The sequence below is a fragment of the Hemitrygon akajei genome, chromosome 17, assembly GCF_048418815.1.
Source record: "Hemitrygon akajei chromosome 17, sHemAka1.3, whole genome shotgun sequence".
Classification (NCBI taxonomy): domain Eukaryota; kingdom Metazoa; phylum Chordata; class Chondrichthyes; order Myliobatiformes; family Dasyatidae; genus Hemitrygon; species Hemitrygon akajei.
The window spans coordinates 2,747,918-2,766,927 of NC_133140.1; positions in this window are offsets into that span (position 1 = coordinate 2,747,918).

Consider the following 19,010-nt stretch of genomic DNA (forward strand, 5'->3'; position numbering starts at 1 on the left):
AGAAATCTTACACTAGCCAACAGAGTATTGGATATCTATGATAATGGTAAAGGAAGGTTTTATATTGGTGCAGTATTCTATATTCCCCACCATGTAAATAATTTAGCATACCCTTTGAAAAGAGTACACAATGTGGGCAAATGTCAATAGAAGGCACATGTTTTTCTTGTGAATAGCACCAGGAAAAGGATAGATTTATCAGGATGTCATCATGGGGGAGACCACTGCGCCTGTCAGTAGAGATGACAAGACAGAAACTTCTGATCTGTGGTTTCAATATTTATGAGAATTATTCATTGTCTATTCTTCCTGTAAATAATGAGTCTTCAGCGATATGCATTGGGTGGACACATGTTATGCAGCCACGAGTGTCAGAAAAAGTGTCCTTTGGAAGGTTATAATGTTGCAATTTGGAGAGTTACTTCAGATTTGACTACTGGAAGACAAACATTGTCTCAGCCTGTAGTAAACATGGTAATGAAGGAGACCCTCACAATCTAACGAACTGAAGCAAATCGATAGTTGCAGATCTATGTTTTTACCAAGTTGCCATCGATTCCTCGCTTCACTGCAGGCTGGACATGTGTTGTTGAGGAGTCAAAGGAGATAATGCATCAATTGACTAAACATGCCAAAGTAATTAAGGCACATGCCAATAAAGCAAATGAAATATTGCATGGCTCAACTTTTGGGATAAATTTTGGAATTGGACATTAAATGTCCAAAGCATAATTATATTGTTCAATGTGTAAGAAACTCAGAAGGTGGAAGGCTGAAATTATGGTAAAGGTAGAGGATAGTGGTTTTGTAAAATAGAGAAGACAACTGGCAGTATAAAGAGTGTATGAATTCAGTAGGTAAATGTTATCCTGAATATAAAGTGATAGAGGAGACAGATGGATGAAGTAGGGAGATGAAGTAAGAAGCTGTTTGCTGTCTGTGGCCCACAAATTAAACACTGCCTCCAGTAAAATAAACAAGCTGTGTTCCTTTTCCTTCATTGTGTCAATAGAACGTCCAGAACTACAGCCATCTAGAAAACAAACCCAAATCTCAGTTCCACCCTGTCTCATCAAAAACTACATTTTGTCACTGAATATTACAAAATAATTTGATAAAATGTGCGTAATACATAAAGATTTTCAGCATTAAAGAAAGCAAAACATGAAGAAAATGGGAGAAAGACTTAATCACAGCCTCTGGTTTTTTAATAAACAGATAGTAGTTTGGGAAAATAAACACAAAATAAACAAGCCATTTGTGGTAAATCAATTTCTACCTGTTTCCTGTTAAACTCGAATCTGTCTCCAGACTAAAAAAATGGTGAATAACGAGTAACTCCCTCATTTAATGAAGTTAAAATGGTAACGATTGTGCTATTTCTCAGTGATACTATGGCTTAACGTATTGCAACCATGATATCTGAAGTGGATTTCCACATTTGGGAGGAACTTTGCATGAGATAATGCAATACTCCTACAAAGAGGCCCTGAAGCTTGATACAAATATAGAATACTCTGAAATCAAAGCAACCCACACAAAATGCTGGAGGAACTCAGCAGGATAGGCAGCATCCTTTGTAAAGAGTGAACAGTCGACATTCACTCAGACCCTTCATCGGGACTGGAGAAAAAAAAGGGTGAGAAGTCAGAGTAAGAAGGTGGGAAGAGGGCAGGAAGAAATAGCATAGAACATAGCACATTACAGGCCCTTCAGTGCACAATGTTGTGTCGGCCCTTAAACCCTACCTCCCATATAAAGCTCCACTTTAAATTCCTCCATATACCTGTCTAGAACTCTCTTAAATTTCACCAATGTATCTGCCTCCACCACTGACTCAGGCAGCGCATTCCACTCACCAACTACTCTCCAAGTAAAAAACCTTCCTCTAATATCCCCCTTGAACTTTCTACCCCTTACTTTAAAGCCATGTCCTCTTGTACTGAGCAGTGGTGCCCTGAGGAAGAGGCTCTTGCTGTCCACTCTATTTATTCTTCGTAATATCTTGTATATCTCTATCATGTCTCCTCTCATCCTCCTTCTCTCCAGAGAGTAAAGCCCTAGCTCCCTTAATCTCTGATCATAATGCATACTCTCTAAACCAGGCAGCATCCTGGTAAATCTCCTCTGTACTCTTTCCAATGCTTCCACATCCTTCCTATAGTGAGGTGACCAGAACTGGACACAGTACTCCAAGTATGGCCTAACCAGAGTTTTATAGAGCTGCATCATTACCCCGCGACTCTTAAACTCTATCCCTCGACTTATGAAAGCTAACGCTCCATAAGCTTTCTTAACTACCCTATCTACCTATGAGGCAACTTTCAGGGATCTGTGGACTGTACCCCCAGATCCCTCTGCTCCTCCACACTACCAAGTATCCTACCATTTATTTTGTAATCTGTCCTTCCAAAGTGTACCACCTTACACTTCTCCGGGTTGAACTCCATCTGCCACTTCTCAGCCCACTTCTGCATCCTATCAATGTCTCGCTACAATCTCTGATAATCCTCAATATTATCCACAACACCACCAACCTTTGTGTCGTCTGCAAACTTGCCAACCCACCCTTCTACCCCAAATCCAGGTCATTAATAAAAAAACACGAAAAGTAGAGGTCCCAGAACAGATCCTTGTCGGACACCACTAGTCACAACCCTCCAATCCCAATGTACTTCGTCCACCACGACCCTCTGCCTTCTGCAGGCAAGCCAATTCTGAATCCACCTGGCCAAACTTCCCTGGACCCATGCCTTCTGACTTTCTGAATAAGCCTACCATGTGGAACCTTGTCAAATGCCTTACTAAAATCCATGTAGATCACATCCACTGCACTACCCTCATCTATATGCCCGGTCACCTCCTCTAAGAACTCTTTTAACAGGCTTGTTAGCCATGATCTGCCCTTCACAAAGCCATGCTGTCTGTCCCTGATCAGACCATGATTCTCTGAATGCCTATAGATACTATCTCTAAGAATCTTTTCCAACAGCTTTCCCACCACAAATGTAAGGATCACTGGTCTATAATTACCCGGACTATACCTATTACCTTTTTTAAACAAGGGGACAACATTCGCCTCCCTCTGATCCTCCGGTACCATTCCCGTGGACAACGAGGACATAAAGATCCTAGCCAGAGGCTCAGCAATCTCTTCCCTCACCTCTTGGAGCAGCCTGGGGAATATTCCGTCAGGCCCTGGGGACTTATCCTTCCTAATGTATTTTAACAACTCCAACACCTCCTCTCCCTTAATATCAACATGCTCCAGAACATCAGCCTCACTCATATTGACCTCACTGTCATCAAGTTCCCTCTCATAGGAGAATACAGAAGAGAAGTATTCATTGAAGACCTCGCTCACTTCCATAGCCTCCAGGCACATCTTCCCACCTTTATCTCTAATCGGTCCTATCTTCACTCCTGTCAACCTTCTGTTCTTCACATAATTGAAGAATGCCTTGGGGTTTTCCTTTGCCCTACTCGCCAAGGCCTTCTCATGCCCCCTTCTTGCTCTCCTCAGCCCCTTCTTAAGCTCCTTTCTTGCTACCCTATATTCCTCAATAGACTCATCTGATCCTTGCTACCTAAACGTCACGTATGCTGCCTTCTTCCACCTGACTAGATTCTCCACCTCACTTGTCAGCCATGGTTCCTTCACCCTACCATTCCATATTTTCCTCACCAGGACAAATTTATCCCTAACATCCTGTAAGAGATCCCTAAACATCAACCGCATGTCCATTGTACATTTCCCTGCAAAAAACAACATTCCATTTCACACCCACAAGTTCTAGCCTCATAGCCTCATAATTTGCCCTTCCCCAATTAAAAATTTTCCTGTCCTCTCTGATTCTATCTTTTCCATGATAATGTTAAAGGCCAGGGAATGGTAGTCACTGTCCCCCAGATGCTCACCCACTGACAGATCTGTGACCTGACCAGGTTCGTTACCTAATACTAGATCTAGTATGGCATTCCCCCTAGTCGGCCTATCAACATACTGTGACAGGAATCTATCTTGGACACACTTAACAAACTCTGCCCCATCCAAACCCTTGGAACTAATCAGGAGCCAATCAATATTAGGGAATTTAAAGTCACCCATGATAACAACCCTGTTATTTTTGCACCTTTCCAAAATCGGCCTCCCAATCTGCACATTGGTATCTCTGCTGCTACCAGGGGGCCTATAGAATACCCCCAATAGAGTAACTGCTCCCTTCCTGTTCCTGACTTCCACCCATACTGACTCAAAAGAGTCAGTATGTAATCCTGCTACATTACCCACCCTTTCTGTAGCTGTAATAGTATCCCTGACTAGTAATGCCACCCCTCTTCCCTTTTCCCCTCCTCTCCATCCCTTTTAAAGCACTGAAATCTAGGAATATTGAAAATCCATTCCTGCCTTGGTGCCAGCTAAGTCTCTGTAATGGCCACTACATCATAATTCCATGTATGTATCCAAGCTCTCAGTTCATCACCTTTGTTCCTGATGCTTCTTGTATTGAAGTACATGCACTTTAGCCCTTCTACCTTACTACCTTTACACCCTTTATTCTGTTTCTCTTTCCTCAAAGCCTCTTTATATGTTAGATCTGGCTTTACTCCATGCACTATACTTGCAATTTTCACATGGCCTTTATCCTCCTCCACCTCACCATCTGCTCTAACACCCTGGTTCCCCTCCCACTGCAAATCTAGTTTAAACCCCTCTGAGCAGCACTAGCAAACCTTCCCGCAAGAATGTTAGTCCCCCTCCAGTTCAGGTGCAACCCTTCCAATTGGAACAGGTTCCACATTCCTTGGAACAAGGCCCAGTTGTCCAGAAACATGAAGCTATCCCTCCTGCACCAACTCCTTAGCCACATATTTAGTTGAATTATCTTCCTATTTCTAGCCTCGCCAGCACATGGCACGGGTAGCAATCCTGAGACTGCAACCCTAGAGGTCCTGTCCTTCAACTTAACACCTAACTCCCTAAATTCTCTTTGCAGGACCTCCTCCTTCTTCCTATCCACATCACTGGTCCCTACATGGACCACGACATCTGGCTGCTCACCCTCCCTCTTGAGAATACTGAGAACTTGATCCGAGATATCGCGGACCCTGGTACCAGGGAGGCAACAGACCATCTGGAATTCTCGATCACTTCCACAGAACTTCTTACCTGTCCCCCTAACTATCAAATCCCTTATCACTACTGCTCTCCTCTTTTCCCTCCTTCCCTTCTGAGCTGAGGGTCCAGTCTCGGTGCCAGAGACAGACCACTGCAACTTGTCCCTGGTAGGTCGTCCCCACCAACAGTATCCAAAACAGTATACTTATTATTGATGGTGACGTCCGCAGGTGTGCTCTGCTCATTCTGTCTGTTCCCCTTCCCTCTCCTGACAGTCACCAGGCTACCTGTCTCCTGACTTTTAGGGGTGACTATCTCTCTGTAACTCCTGTCTATTTCTGCCTCTGCCTCACAAATGATCCGAAGTTCATCCAGCTCCAGCTCCAGGTCCCTAACTCGGTTTGTCAGGAGCTGCAGCTGGATGCACCTTTTACAGGTGTAGTCATCAGGGACAATTGTGCTGTCCCTGACTTCCCACATACTGCAAACGGAGCATTCGACTGCTCTAACTGCTGCCTCCATTGCCTACTCCTAAGTTAATTAGAATTATTAAAGGAGCTTACCCGGCCTTACCTCACTGGGAGCAAGCTCATCCTCAGCCTCTGCTCGCCGAATCCTCTCAAGCCAAAGCCTTCCTACTCTGACTCCCACTACTCCGTCGCCCGTTCCGTTAATCTGCTCACTTTTTAAACTCTCCTGTTGCCAATGCATGGTAGTAGGTGAAAAATGAAACCTGGAGAACTGGAGGGGTGAAGTAAAGAGGTGGGAAAACAATTGGTAAATGAGGTAAAAGGCTAAGAAGGGCTAAGGTGATGTAGGGGGCATGTGTGCCACTTGTACCACTTGTTCTGCATGCAAGGATATGTACCAGGAGTGAGATCAATAGAGAGGGATGAATGGAAAAGGGAGTCGCGTAGGGAGCCATCACTACGGAAAGCAAAAAGTGCGGCGGGTGGTGGGGAGGGAAGGATGTGTTTGGTGGTAGGATCCCGTTGGTGATGGTGGAAATTGCAGAGAATTATGTGCTGAATGCGGAGGCTGGTGGGATAATAGATGAGGACAAGAGGTATCTCATCCCTAGTGGGATGTTGGGAAGATGGATTGAGGGCATTCTTGGGCAAAATGGAAGAGATGCAGGTGAAGTCAGCATTGATGGTGGAGGAACGGAAGCACCTTTCTTTGAAGAAGGAGGATAGCTCCTTAGTTCTGGAATGAAAAGCTTTATCCTGAGAGCAGATGCGGCGGACTCGGAGGAATTGAGAGAAGGGAATAGCATTTTTACAAGTAACAGGCTGAGAAGAAGTATAGACCAGGTAGCTGTGGGTTTATTAAACTATAGCAGTAGTTAAGCTGTCTCCAAAGACAGAGTCAAGGAGATTGAGAAAGAGGAGGAAGGTGTCGGAAATGGATCAGATTTGGAGAAAAGTGTAATGAAATGGACCACTGCTTTTAGCGTAGGGTGTAAGTTGGAAGCAAAGTTGAGAAGTTGGTGAGCTTTGCATGGGTGCAGGAAGCAGCACTAATGCAGTCGTCAATGTAGAGTAGAAAAAGTTGGGAGTGATACCAGTGTAGTCTTGGAACATAGACTGTTCCACGTAGCCGACAACAAGCCAGGCATAGCTGGAATTAATGCAAGTGCCCATGGCTATACTTTTTGTATGACGGAAGTGGGAGGAGCCGAGGAGAAATGATTGAGAGTAATACAAGTTCCGCTAGGAGGAAGAGAGTGGTGGTGGAGGGGAACTGGTTGTGTCTGCTGTCCAGAAAGAAACAGAGATATTTGAGGACATCCTGATGAGGGATAGAGATATATAGGGACTGGATATCCATAGTGAAAATAAGATGCTCGGGGCCAAGAGAACTTGAAATCATTGAAAGGATCAAGAACATGTGAAGTGCCAGGAACATAGGTAGGAAAGGATTGAACCAGGGAGGAATAACATTGAGTCAAAGTATGCAGATATAAGTTCAGGTTGAACAAGCTGAAACATTGGGTCTATCTGGACAGGTAGGCTTGGATAGGAGGTAGAAGCGGGAACTGTGGGTTGAGAATATGCTGCTGTTGGCAGTGGATGGGAAATCCCTAGTTAATAAGGTGGGTGATGGTGTAGGAGACAATAGCCTGGTGCTCTCAGTGGAGTCCTCTCTGAGGCGTAAGTAAGAGGACTTCATCTGTGAGTTTGATAGTGAGGTTGGGATTAGTGTGGCAAGATTGGAGAGCAGCGAGTTCGGAAGGAGTGAGGTTGGAACCGGAGAGAGGAGAGGTGCAGTCAAGACAGTTGATGTCTCGTCGACAGTTAACAATGAAGAGATCCAGAGCAGGCAGAGGATCAGAGCGGAGTGTCCAGGAAGCAGAGGAGGGTGGAAGATGGCAGAAGGGATAATCAGTTTGGGCTAGAGGATCCTTGCCACATAAATACCCATGGAGACTGAGGCGGCTTGGCAGGCACGGAACTTACTGGGGTGTGGGCACAGAGTTATAAATGTAAAGCACTGACTGATGAAAGAACGTTCTTTCTCAGAGAGGGGCAGGTCAGAGGGATTATGAAGACCCAGCATGTATGAGAGTGGCATCAGAGGGGGAAGGGAGTAGGCAGTGCCTGAGGAGATGGGAGGGTTGGGTGTTTAGGGAAGGTGGGGTGAGCGGAAGATGGAGTCTCCGAGGACAAGAGCTGGCATTGGAACCTGACAGTCACGGGATTGCGAAGTGGAGTTGGGGGAAAGGGAATCTGGGCTTCCAGCAGCAGCGCGTAACGTCCCAGCCTGGAGGTGCTCTCGGTCAAGATCCAGGCTGGAGATTGAGTAATAGGCACTTTGCAGGATTCCGAGGTCGTTGGAACCCGCAATGATGTCAGTGGAGTCCGGATTCTGAATCTACTCAGGATCGTAGGAATCGTTGAGGTCGGCAGTGGAGATTGCGTTCTGGGGATGTCCGGGCCTACCGGCGCTAGAGACGGTTTTGCCACCCTGTAGGAAAAATTAAAATAACTATATATGAAGCACATGGAAGATACAAACAAAAACCTTATTAGAGCTTGGGTTCATTTTAAGACCATAAAATATAGGAGCAGAATGGGGCAATTTGGCCCATCAAGTCTCCGCCATTTCATCATAGCTGAATAAATATTCCTCTCAGCCTTTTCCTCGTATTCTTTCATGCCCTGACCAATTAAGAATCTGTCGATGTCTGGCTTAAATATACATAAAAATCCTGGTCATCAGAACTATCTGTGGTAAAGAATTCTGCAGATTCACTACTCTGCCTAAGGAAATTCCTCCTCATCTCCGTTCTTCCCTGTATTCGGAAGCTGTGTCCTCAGGTCTTGGAACCTCCCTCCATAGGATGAATCCTCTCCACATCCACTCTATCAAGGCCTTTCCCCATTCAACAGGTTTAAATGAGGTCACCCCTCATTCTTCTGAACTGTAGTGAATACAGGCCCAGAGCCATCAGACGATCTTCATATGACAAGCTATTCTATCCTGGAATCAGTTTCATCAACCTCGTCTGAACCTTCTCCAGTTTCAACATATCCTTTTTAACACAAGGGGCCAAAACCTGCTCACAATAGTCCACATTAGGCCTCTCCAGTGCTTTCTAGAAATTCAGCATTTCATCCTTGCTTTTATATTCTAATCCTTTTGATATGAATGCTACCATTGCATTTGCCTTCCTCACCACAGGCACTACCTGCAAAACACTTTAGAGAATCCTGCACAAGGATTCTTTGTGTCTCAGTTTTTTGTATTTTCTCTCCATTTAGAAAATACTTAACCCTTTCATTTCCTATGCCAAAGTGGATAACCATGCACTCCTCGGCACTGTATTCCATCTACTGTTTCTTTGCCCATACCCCTAATCCTTCTGTTGCCTCTCTACTTAGTCAAAGCTACCTGCCCTGCTAGCTATCTTCATATTGACCAAAAACATTGCAACAAAGCAATCAATTCAATTATCCAAACCATTGATATATAACGTAAAGGAATCGGCCCCAAAACAGATCCCTGTGGAACACCACTAGTCACCGGCAGCCAGCCAGAAAAGGAACCTTTGATTCGCACTCTTTTCCTCCTGCCAATCAGCCACTGTTTTATCCATGCTAGAAATGCCATGGGCTCATATCTTGTTATACAGCCTCATGTCTGGCACCTTTTCAAACGCCTTCTGAAAATCTATGTACACAACATCAAGCTATTCTCCTTTGTCAATCTTGCTTGTTACTTCTTCAATGAACATAACAACATAAGAAATAGGAGCAGGAGTAGGCCATCCGGCCCATCAAGCCTGCCCCACCATTCAATAAGATCATGGCTGATCTGTCCGTAAACTCAGCTCCATCTACCTGCCTTTTCCCTATAACCCTTAATTCCCCTACTATGTAAAAATTCATCTAACTGTATCTTAAATATATTTAGTGAAGAGGCCTCAACTGCTTCCCTGGGCAGAGAATTCCACAGATTCACCACTTTCTGGGAAAAACAATTTGTCCTCATCACTGTCCTAAATTTTCTTCCCTAAATCTTGAGACAATGTCCCCTAGTTCTAGTCTCACCTACCAATGGAAGCAACTTTCCTACTTCTGCCTTATCTGAATTCCAACAGATTTATCAGTCAGGATTTTTTCTTGAAGAAACCATGCTGACAATGGCCTATTTTATCACATGCTTCCAAGTAACCTGAGACCTCATCCTTAATAATCAACTCCAACATCTTCCCAACCACTGAGGTCAGACTAACTGGCCTGTAGTTTCCTTTCATCTGGCTCTCTCCCTTCTTGAAAAGTACAGTGACATTTGCAATTTTCCACTCTTCCAGAACCATTCCTGAATGTAGTGATTCTTGAAAGTTCATTAACAATGCCTTCACGATCTCTTCGGCCACCTCTTTCAGAACTCTGGGCTGTGCTCATCTGTTCCAAGTGACTTATCTACCTTCAGAACTTTTAGTTTCACAAGAATCTTCTTGCAGTTCTGATAACCACATATATCATCTCCCCTGACGCCTGGAATGTCCACCATACTACTAGTGTATTCCACAGTGAAGACAGAGGCAAAATACTTATGCAGTTCAGCATCTATTTCTTTGTCCCGATTACTACCTCTCCAGCATCAGTTTCCAACAGTGAGATATCCACTCTCGGCCTCTGTTTTACACTTCATGTATCTGAAGAGACTTTTGGCATTCTTTTCAATATAATCGGCTAGCTTAATTTCCTATTCCATCTTTACCTTCTTAATGACATTTTAGTTGCCTTCTCTTGGTTTTTAAAAGCTTCCCAATCTTCTAATTTCCCACTAATCTTTGTTGTATTATATGCCCTCTCTTTGGCGTTTATGTTGCCTTTGACTTTTCTTGTTAGCCATGTTTTGTATCATCATTCTTTTAGAATACTTCTTCATCTTTGGGATGCATATATCCTGTGCCGAATTGCTTCCAGAATTTCTAGCCATTGTTGCTCTGCCATTATCCCTGCCAGTGTTCTTTTCCAATGAATTCTGGTCAAACCCTCTCTCATGCCTCTGTAATTCGTTTTAATCCACTGTAACATGATACATCTGACTTTAGCTTCTTCTTCTCAAAATTCAGGGTGAATTCAGTCATATTATGATCCCTTGCCTCTAAGTGATCTTTTACCTTATGCTCTCTAATCAATTTTGATTCATTGCATAACACTTAGTCCAGAATAGCTAATCCCCTAGTGGGGTCAACCACGAGCTGCTCTAAAAAGCCATCTCATAGGCAGTCTAGATATTCCCCTCCTGTAAACAAGCACCAACCTGATTTTCCCAAAACCTTCCTTATAGGGACCCTGCCCCCTCCTTCTTTAGTCCTGACGAAGGGTCCCAGCCCGAAACGTTGACTGGTCCTTTCAACAGATGCTGCCTGACCTGCTGAGTTCATCCAACTTGTTTGTACATCTTGATTTTCCCAATCTACCTGTATATTGAAGTCTACCATGACTATGGAAGCATTGCCCTTTTGGCATGCATTTTCTCCCTCCCCTTCGAATCTGTAGGCAACATCCTTACTACTGTTTTGTGGACTGCATACAACTCCCATCAGGGTCTTTATATCCTTTCAGTTCCTTAGCACTTTCCACAATAATTCAACACCTTCTGACACTAAGTCACCTCTTTCTGGTGACTTGATTTCATGTTCACTAACATAGCAATGCATCACCTCTGCCTTCCTACCTATCCTTTCGATACAATGTATATCCTTGAACGTTAGGCTCTCAGCTATAATCTTGCAACTATGATTCCGTGATGCCCGCAACATCATACGTGCTGATTTTTAACCGTGCTGAAATTCTTCTACCTTTGTTCCATGTACTGTGCGCATTCAGCTACAACATCTTCAGTCCTTTATTCAACCTTTTCGATTTATCGCACTGTGCTCAACCTTCTGATTCCTAACTTTGTCTGAGGTATGCTAACACCTGACTCTACAACCTCTGCACTAACTGTTCTGGAACTTTGGTTCTCATCCCCCTACAATCCTGGTTTAAACCCCACTGTACAGCATTAACAAACCTTCCCTCTAGCATTTTATTCCTCTTCCAGTTCAGGTGCCTTCTGTACAGGTCCCACCTTCCCCGGAAAGGAGACCAATGATCCAAAGATCTTATGCCTTCCTTCACCAATTCCTTAACCACGTATTAAACTCCATAATCTTTCTAGTTCTGGCTTCACTAGTACGTGGCTCGGGTAGCAATCCTGGGGTCACAACCCTAGAGGTCCTGTCCTTTAGCATAGCGCCTAACTCCCCGAACTCTCTCTGCAGAACCTTGCATGTCACTGGTACCTACATGGATGACGACCTCTGAACGTTCACCCTTCCACTTCGGAATGCACAGGACTCAATCCAAGACGTCCCGGACCCTGGCACCCGAGAGGTAACATACCACACAGGAATTTCACCCACAGAACTTCCTGTCCTTCCCCCTACCTAATGATGCCCCTATCACCAGAGCACATCTCTTCTTCCTCCTTCCCATATGAGTCACAGATACACACTCAGTGCCAGAGACCTGACCACTGTGACTTGCCTGTTGGGTCATTATGCCCCCTCCCGATAGTATCTAAGGTATTGAGGTATTGAGGTGGATGGCTACAGGGGTCATCTGCACTAGCTCCTTTTCCCTTTATGTCTGTCATCCACTATTCTGTGTCCTGTATCTTGTGTGTAACTACCTCTTTATATGTCCTACCTATCACCTCTTCAGCCTCCCGAATGATGAGGAGTTCATCCAGTTTCAGCTTCAACTCCATAACGCAGTTTGTTAGATGCTGCAGCTGGATGCACTTCTCACATTTGTATTGGTCAGAGATAATACATGGAACATAGAAATCGACAACACATTACAGGCCCTTCGGCCCACCGGTTGTGCCAACCATGTAAAAATCACAAAGAGGAGGGTCCCAGAAGAAATGCCCACGGAACACCACTGATCTCCGACCTCCATGCAGAATACAAACCATCTACAACCACCCTTTTCTTCCTGTGGACAAGCCAATGCTGGATCCATAAAGCAAGGTTGCCTGAGGGTCTCATGCCACATTACTTTCTGAATGAACCTTATATGGGGAAACTTATCTTACTTCAGTGGTCGGTAAGTTGATAGAGAAGATCCTGAGAGGCAGGATTTATGAACATTTGGAGAGGTATAATATGATTAGGAATAGTCAGCATGGCTTTCTCAAGGGCAGTTCATGGCTAAGGAGCCTGATTGAATTTTTTGAGGATGTAACTAAACACACTGATGAAGGTAGAGTAGTGAATACGGTAGTGTATATGGATTTCAGCAAGGCATTTGATAAGGTACCCCATGTAAGGCTTATTGAGAAAGTAAGGAGGCATGGGATCCAAGGGGACATTGCTTTGTGGATCCAGAACTGGCTTGCCAACAGAAGGCTAAGAGTGGTTGTAGATGGGTCATATTCTGCATAGAGGTCAGTGACCAGTGGTTTGCCTCAGGGATCTGTTCTGGGACCCTTACTCTTCATGATGTTTGTAAATGACCTGGATGAGAAAGTGGAAGGATAGGTTAATGGGTTAATAAATTTGGTGATGGCACAAAGATTGGGGTTGTTGTGGATAGTGTGGTGGGCTATCAGAGGTTACAACTGGACATTGATAGGATGCAAATCTAGGCTGAAAAGCGGCAGATGGAGTTCAACCCAGATAAGTGTGAGAGTGGTTCATTTTAGTAGGTCAAATATGATGGCAGAATATAGTATTAATGGTAAGACTCTTGGCAGTGTGGAAGATGAGAGGGATCTTGAGGTCCGAGTCCATAGGACACTCAGAGCAGCTGTGCAGGTTGACTCTGTGGTTAAGAAGGCATACGGTGTATTGGCCTTCATCAATCGTGGGATTGAACTTAGGAGCTGAGAGGTAATGTTGTAGCTATATAGGACCCTGGTCAGACCCCACTTGGAGTACTGTACTCAATTCTGGTTGCCTCACTACAGGAAGGATGTGGAAACCATAGAAAGGGTGCAGAGGAGATTTACAATGATGTTGCCTGAATTAGGGAGCATGCCTTATGAGAACAGGTTGAGTGAACTCAGCCTTTTCTCCTTGGAGCAACGGAGGATGAGAGGTGACCTGATAGAGGTGTATAAAATGATGAGAGGCATTGATCATGTAGATAGTTAGAGGATTTTTCCCAGGGGTGAAATAGTTGCCACAAGAGGGCACTGGTTTAAGGTGCTTGGGAATAGGTAGGTACAGAGGAGGTGTAAGTTTTTCTATGCAGAGAGTGGTGAGTGCATGGAATGGGCTGCCAGTAATGGTGTTGGAGGCAGATATGATAGGGTCTTTTAAGAGGCTTTTGGATATGTACATGGAGCTTAGTAAAATAGAGTTTTACTAATACCCTAGTAGTTTCTAAGGTAAGGACATGTTCCGCACAACTTTGTGGGCCGAAGGGCCTGTATTGTTCTGTAGGTTTTCTATGCTTCTATGTTTCTATTAAACACCTTTCTCAAATCCATATGCACCACATCCATTGTTCTACCTTCATCTATTGTGTTGTTACATCCTCAAATAATTCAATCAGGCTCATACAGCATGGACTGCCTTTGACAAAGCCATGCTGACTATCTCTAATCAGATCATGTCTCTCCAAATGACCATAAATCTTGCCTCTCAGGATCTTCTTCACAACTTGCCCACTGTTGAAGTAAAACTCACTGGTCTGTAATCTCCTGAGTTATCTCAACTCCCTTTCTTGAAGAAGGGAACAACATTTGTAACCCTCTAGTCTTCCAGTACTTCTTCCATCCATACTGATAATGCAAGGTTCAGAATCAGGTTTATTATCACCGGCATGTGACATGGAATTTGTTAACTTAGTTGCAGTAGTTCAATGCAATACATAATCTAGCAAAGAAAGAGAAAAAAATAATAAATAAACAAGTTGATCATTTATGTATATTGAATAGATTTTTCAAAATGTGCAAAAACAGAAATGCTGAATATTTAAAAAGTGAGGTTGTGTCCAAAGATTCAATGTCCATTTAGGTATCGGATAGTAGAGGGGAAGAAGCTGTTCCTGAATCGCTGAGTGTGTGCCTTTGGGCTTCTGAACCTCTGACCTGATGGTAACAGTGAGAAAAGGTCATTCCCTGGGTGCTGGAGGTCCTTAATGATGAACGCTGCCTTTCTGAGACACTGCTCCCTGAAGATGTCCTGGGTACTTTGTAGGCTAGTCCCAAGATGGAGCTGACTAGACTTACAACCCTCTGCAGCTTCTTTCTGTCCTGTATAGTAGCCCTCCCCCCATACCAGACAGTGATGCAGCCTGTCAGAATGCCCTCCATGGTACAGCTATATAAGTTTTTCGGTCTATTTGTTGACATGCCAAATCTCTTCAAACTCCTAATGAAGTATAGCCACTGTCTTGCATTCTTTATAACTACATCTGTATATGTTGGGACCAGGTTAGATCCTCAGAGATCGTGACATCCAGGAACTTGAAACTGTTCATTCTCTCCATTTCTGAACTCTCTATAAGGATTGGTATGTGTTCTTTCGTCTTACCCTTCCTGAAGTCCACAATCAGCTCGTTCGTTTTACTGACGTTGAGTGCCAGGTTGTTGCTGCGACACCACTCCACTAGTTGTCATATCTCACTCATGTACGCCCTCTTGTCACCACCTGAGATTCTACCACAATGGTTGGATCGTCAGCAAATTTGTAGATGGTATTTGAGCTATGCCTAACCACACAGCCATGTGTATATAGAGAGTAGAGCAGTGGGCTAAGCACACATCCCTAAGGTTGATCCCAGTGTTGATCGTCAGCGAGGAGGAGATATTATCACCAATCTGCACAGATTATGATAATCCCCAGAGGCTCAGCAATCTCCTCCCTCGCTTCCCACAGTAGCCTGGAGTATATTTCGTCCGGACCCAGTGACGTATCTAACTTAATAGTTTTCAAAAGCTCCAGCACATCCTCTATCTTAATGTCTATACGCTCAAGCGTTTCAATCTGCTGTAAGTCATCCTCACAATTGCCAAGATCATTTTCCCTGCTAAATGCTGAAGCAAAGTATTCATTAAGTACCTCTGTTACCTCCTCCATCTCCATGAACACGTTTCCATTATCGCACCTGATTGGTTCTATTCTCACACGGCTCATCGTCCAGCTCTCCGCATACTTGTAAAATGCCTTTGGGTTTTCCTTAATACTGGAGGCTTTCCTGCCTTCCAAGACGGGCATTGCACTATCCTGCCTGTCATCTCTGCCTAGCTGAGCAGATATAAAGAAGAGAGGAAATAACTTGAGCTTTTCTTTCTCTGAGTGAAGCCTCGAAGAGGTAAAGCCTTAACATTACCATTCCGACTATATCCACTCAGATGACGGCCGCTGCAACGTTGACCGCTGCGCTTGCCCCTGCCTTCCTTAACTTTGCTGTAATTGATCAACCCCATATGCCGACTGGCCGCTGGTCAACCCTCTATTATGCTGCCTTTTATCCTCGGGCGGTGGACCTGATTGGAGTCACCTCCTCTCCAAACTTCCGATGTCCGGAATGGCCGCTGGTCAGAGCTCAATTACACAGCGGCGAACCGCTCCTACCTTTCATCCGCGGGCGGTGGACCTGATTGAAGACCCCCTCCTCTCTTTGCTGTCGAATGCTTTTGACAAAAGCAAGATGGCTTGATTCCTGAGGAAACAGACTGGGAGCAGTGAGTCGGAGAGGGGTAGGTTGAATCGATATTAAAAGAGTGTGTGAAGAGTGCCGGAACGGAGTGACGGTGTGTGTGGACACGTGGGATTGAGTGATGGGGGGGGGGGCGGTGCAGTGAGATTACATGGAGCGGGGAGTTAGTTCACCTAATGTATTTGCAAACCACACGTCATTAAAATTGATCTCGATTACATAGTTTTTGTGAAATACGTTGCTCGTTTTTCAGCGACTAAAAGCAAAATTGGTTTCGAAGGCAATGGCGGTGCTCCCAGCATCAGCGCAAATGAAAGTAAATCTCACCACATATTGATCAGGAGTTGCACTACTTTCGCAGAAAGACTGACGCAGCACATCCTGTGGCAGCTCAACGAGAGAAACAGTTCGCGACTGCGCACTCCCTGTGATCACTTGTACCAGAATGTTGGCCAGCGTGGGACCTCACTGTCTGTTTCTTTGGATGATACATTTTACAGGTAAATGGCTTCCCCATTCTTCAGAATGAAAGTTGTTGGATATCTCTTTATGTTTGTCCTTGTTTGACTTTACAATTGTATACACTGCTTATAATATCTCTTACTGATTCGGATTTGTCTTTCTTTAATTTAGGGTCAGTTGAATCTTCTGTCGACGTAACACAAGTCCCTAAAATCGCCAACATCGTCAAGGGTGAAAACGTTTCCTTTGACTGTTCCCTTTCCTCCTCTCCGGAGGGTCCCCGCGTTGACATATATTGGTGGAAAGAGGGTGAAAATAAATATATCAACCCAGACCATGACGCCAGAGAATTGGCCGGCTTCAGTACTAAATTCAGCGGCTTCCTGCAGATAGTCAACGTGCGTCCGCAAGATGCGGGAGTCTATTATTGTGCCATCGCCCATCAGGGCAGAATGGTTGGCAACGGAACCGGGTCGACTTTAGTTGTTTTGGGTAGGTACATTAGAGGCGATTCAGTTGATGCGAACTTGCAACTGCGATATTGTCTTTTGTACAATACCTCTTAAATAGAATAACAGTATTGATCGTAGCGGCACGCGTTGACTACATAAAACAAGAGTATTCAACGACATTAATTGAAATCTGGCTAATGTATTTGTACATAATCATTCATTTTAACATTAAATTCCGGAGCCCTTTAAGTTGCGGAAAATTAAAGTACAGCCGCCACTGATCGACAATTTTCTCCGTCAGTTATCGAGCACTATTTTCCTCCATTGCAACTTAAATTCCTGCCGTTGTAATCTTAAATGTTTGCCTTATATGTTAATAGCATCGAACGCTGATATTGCTGAGAATATACAGGTAACCGTAAACAACCATTCATTCGTATATTCCACCATTTTAGTTCCTCCAGCTCCATTGAAAATTTACTCCAGAGATCCAGAGAAAACGGAAACCTTGGCTCTTCAGTGCACTACATCTCCCTTTTACCCAATGAATATCAGTTTCACCTGGTATAAAAATGGCACCAGAATTACAACCGGTTCGATTGTTCGCAAGCTCACTTCGGATGGGCTCTATGAAGCTTCCAGCAATTTGTCAGTGACACATGTTGTGCCAACCGGGACAGTCTACACTTGTCTGGTATCTCACGTCACCCTCCGGGTTTCTGCTCTGGCCACTTACATCGTCATCAACGACAGCACAGGTGAGACGATGGATCTCAACTATCATAAAAAGTCGGGTAACTGTAAACCAATTTTAAACCATCTCCACATTTAATCGTTTTCGCTGGGCTTCCCTGTGACCGCTAATAGGTTCTTATTAAATACATACAAAATAAGCTTTTTACAATTTATATGGAAGCTGCCTTCTCCAGCATAAAATGCAATGCGTTTTGTGTCTTGAGAAAATTATTCTTAAGATTTCTCCGATTTGTAAAATATATTAAACCTGAGACACACTGGTGTTGCCGACCGGTGATGAGGTGGCATCAGCTCCGGACCTCGATCCCAGGTTAGAATCCAGTCGGAACCCTGTGCTTTCCATCCGTGTTAGGTTGAGAACTGACAGATGCTAAAGGCGCCACAAGGCGCGTAAAGGAACACATCTGGTGCTGCTTAATATCCAGAGGAAACAGATCGTCTTTAATTGCCAAGTAAATTTCCTCCAATAATCCGTTCAAGTTCAACCTTGTCGTTTACCAACAAAACAACCCATCCATCTGGCCCCCAAATTCTTTCTCTGCATTTTTTTGCGGGGGGCGGGGTGGAAGTTCTGATATCTCGACTAATTTGCGTGCACGGAGCTTAATGGCAGCCAGGGATTTTGAAATTCTGGGTTCGCTATCCTTCTATTTGTATCCTCTCCCTCTATGAAGCCACAAACTCCACAATCTTTATGATAATAATGTGAGGATGTTTTCCAGATACTTTATATGTACTTCTTTATACGTTTTCATCTGAAAAATTTGTGGATCAAATTGCTATTACGGTGTCTGAATTCATTTGTCCAGTTTATCTCCAGTCTCCTTTCCTCCTGTTCTGGTTTTAATTATATGAACTTCGTTGCAACAATGCCACCATTGTTTCCGCTTCCCCGTCACAATGGCGAAGAGTTGCTCACTTCCAGAGAAATACTGTTAGCAAGAGTCTGCTAACAACTGTCACTTTACCGTTCCGCTTTGATTGTCAAGTGAATCATACACAGGCCAGTGTCCGCCCCAAGCCGAAACACAACTCTTCATTCCC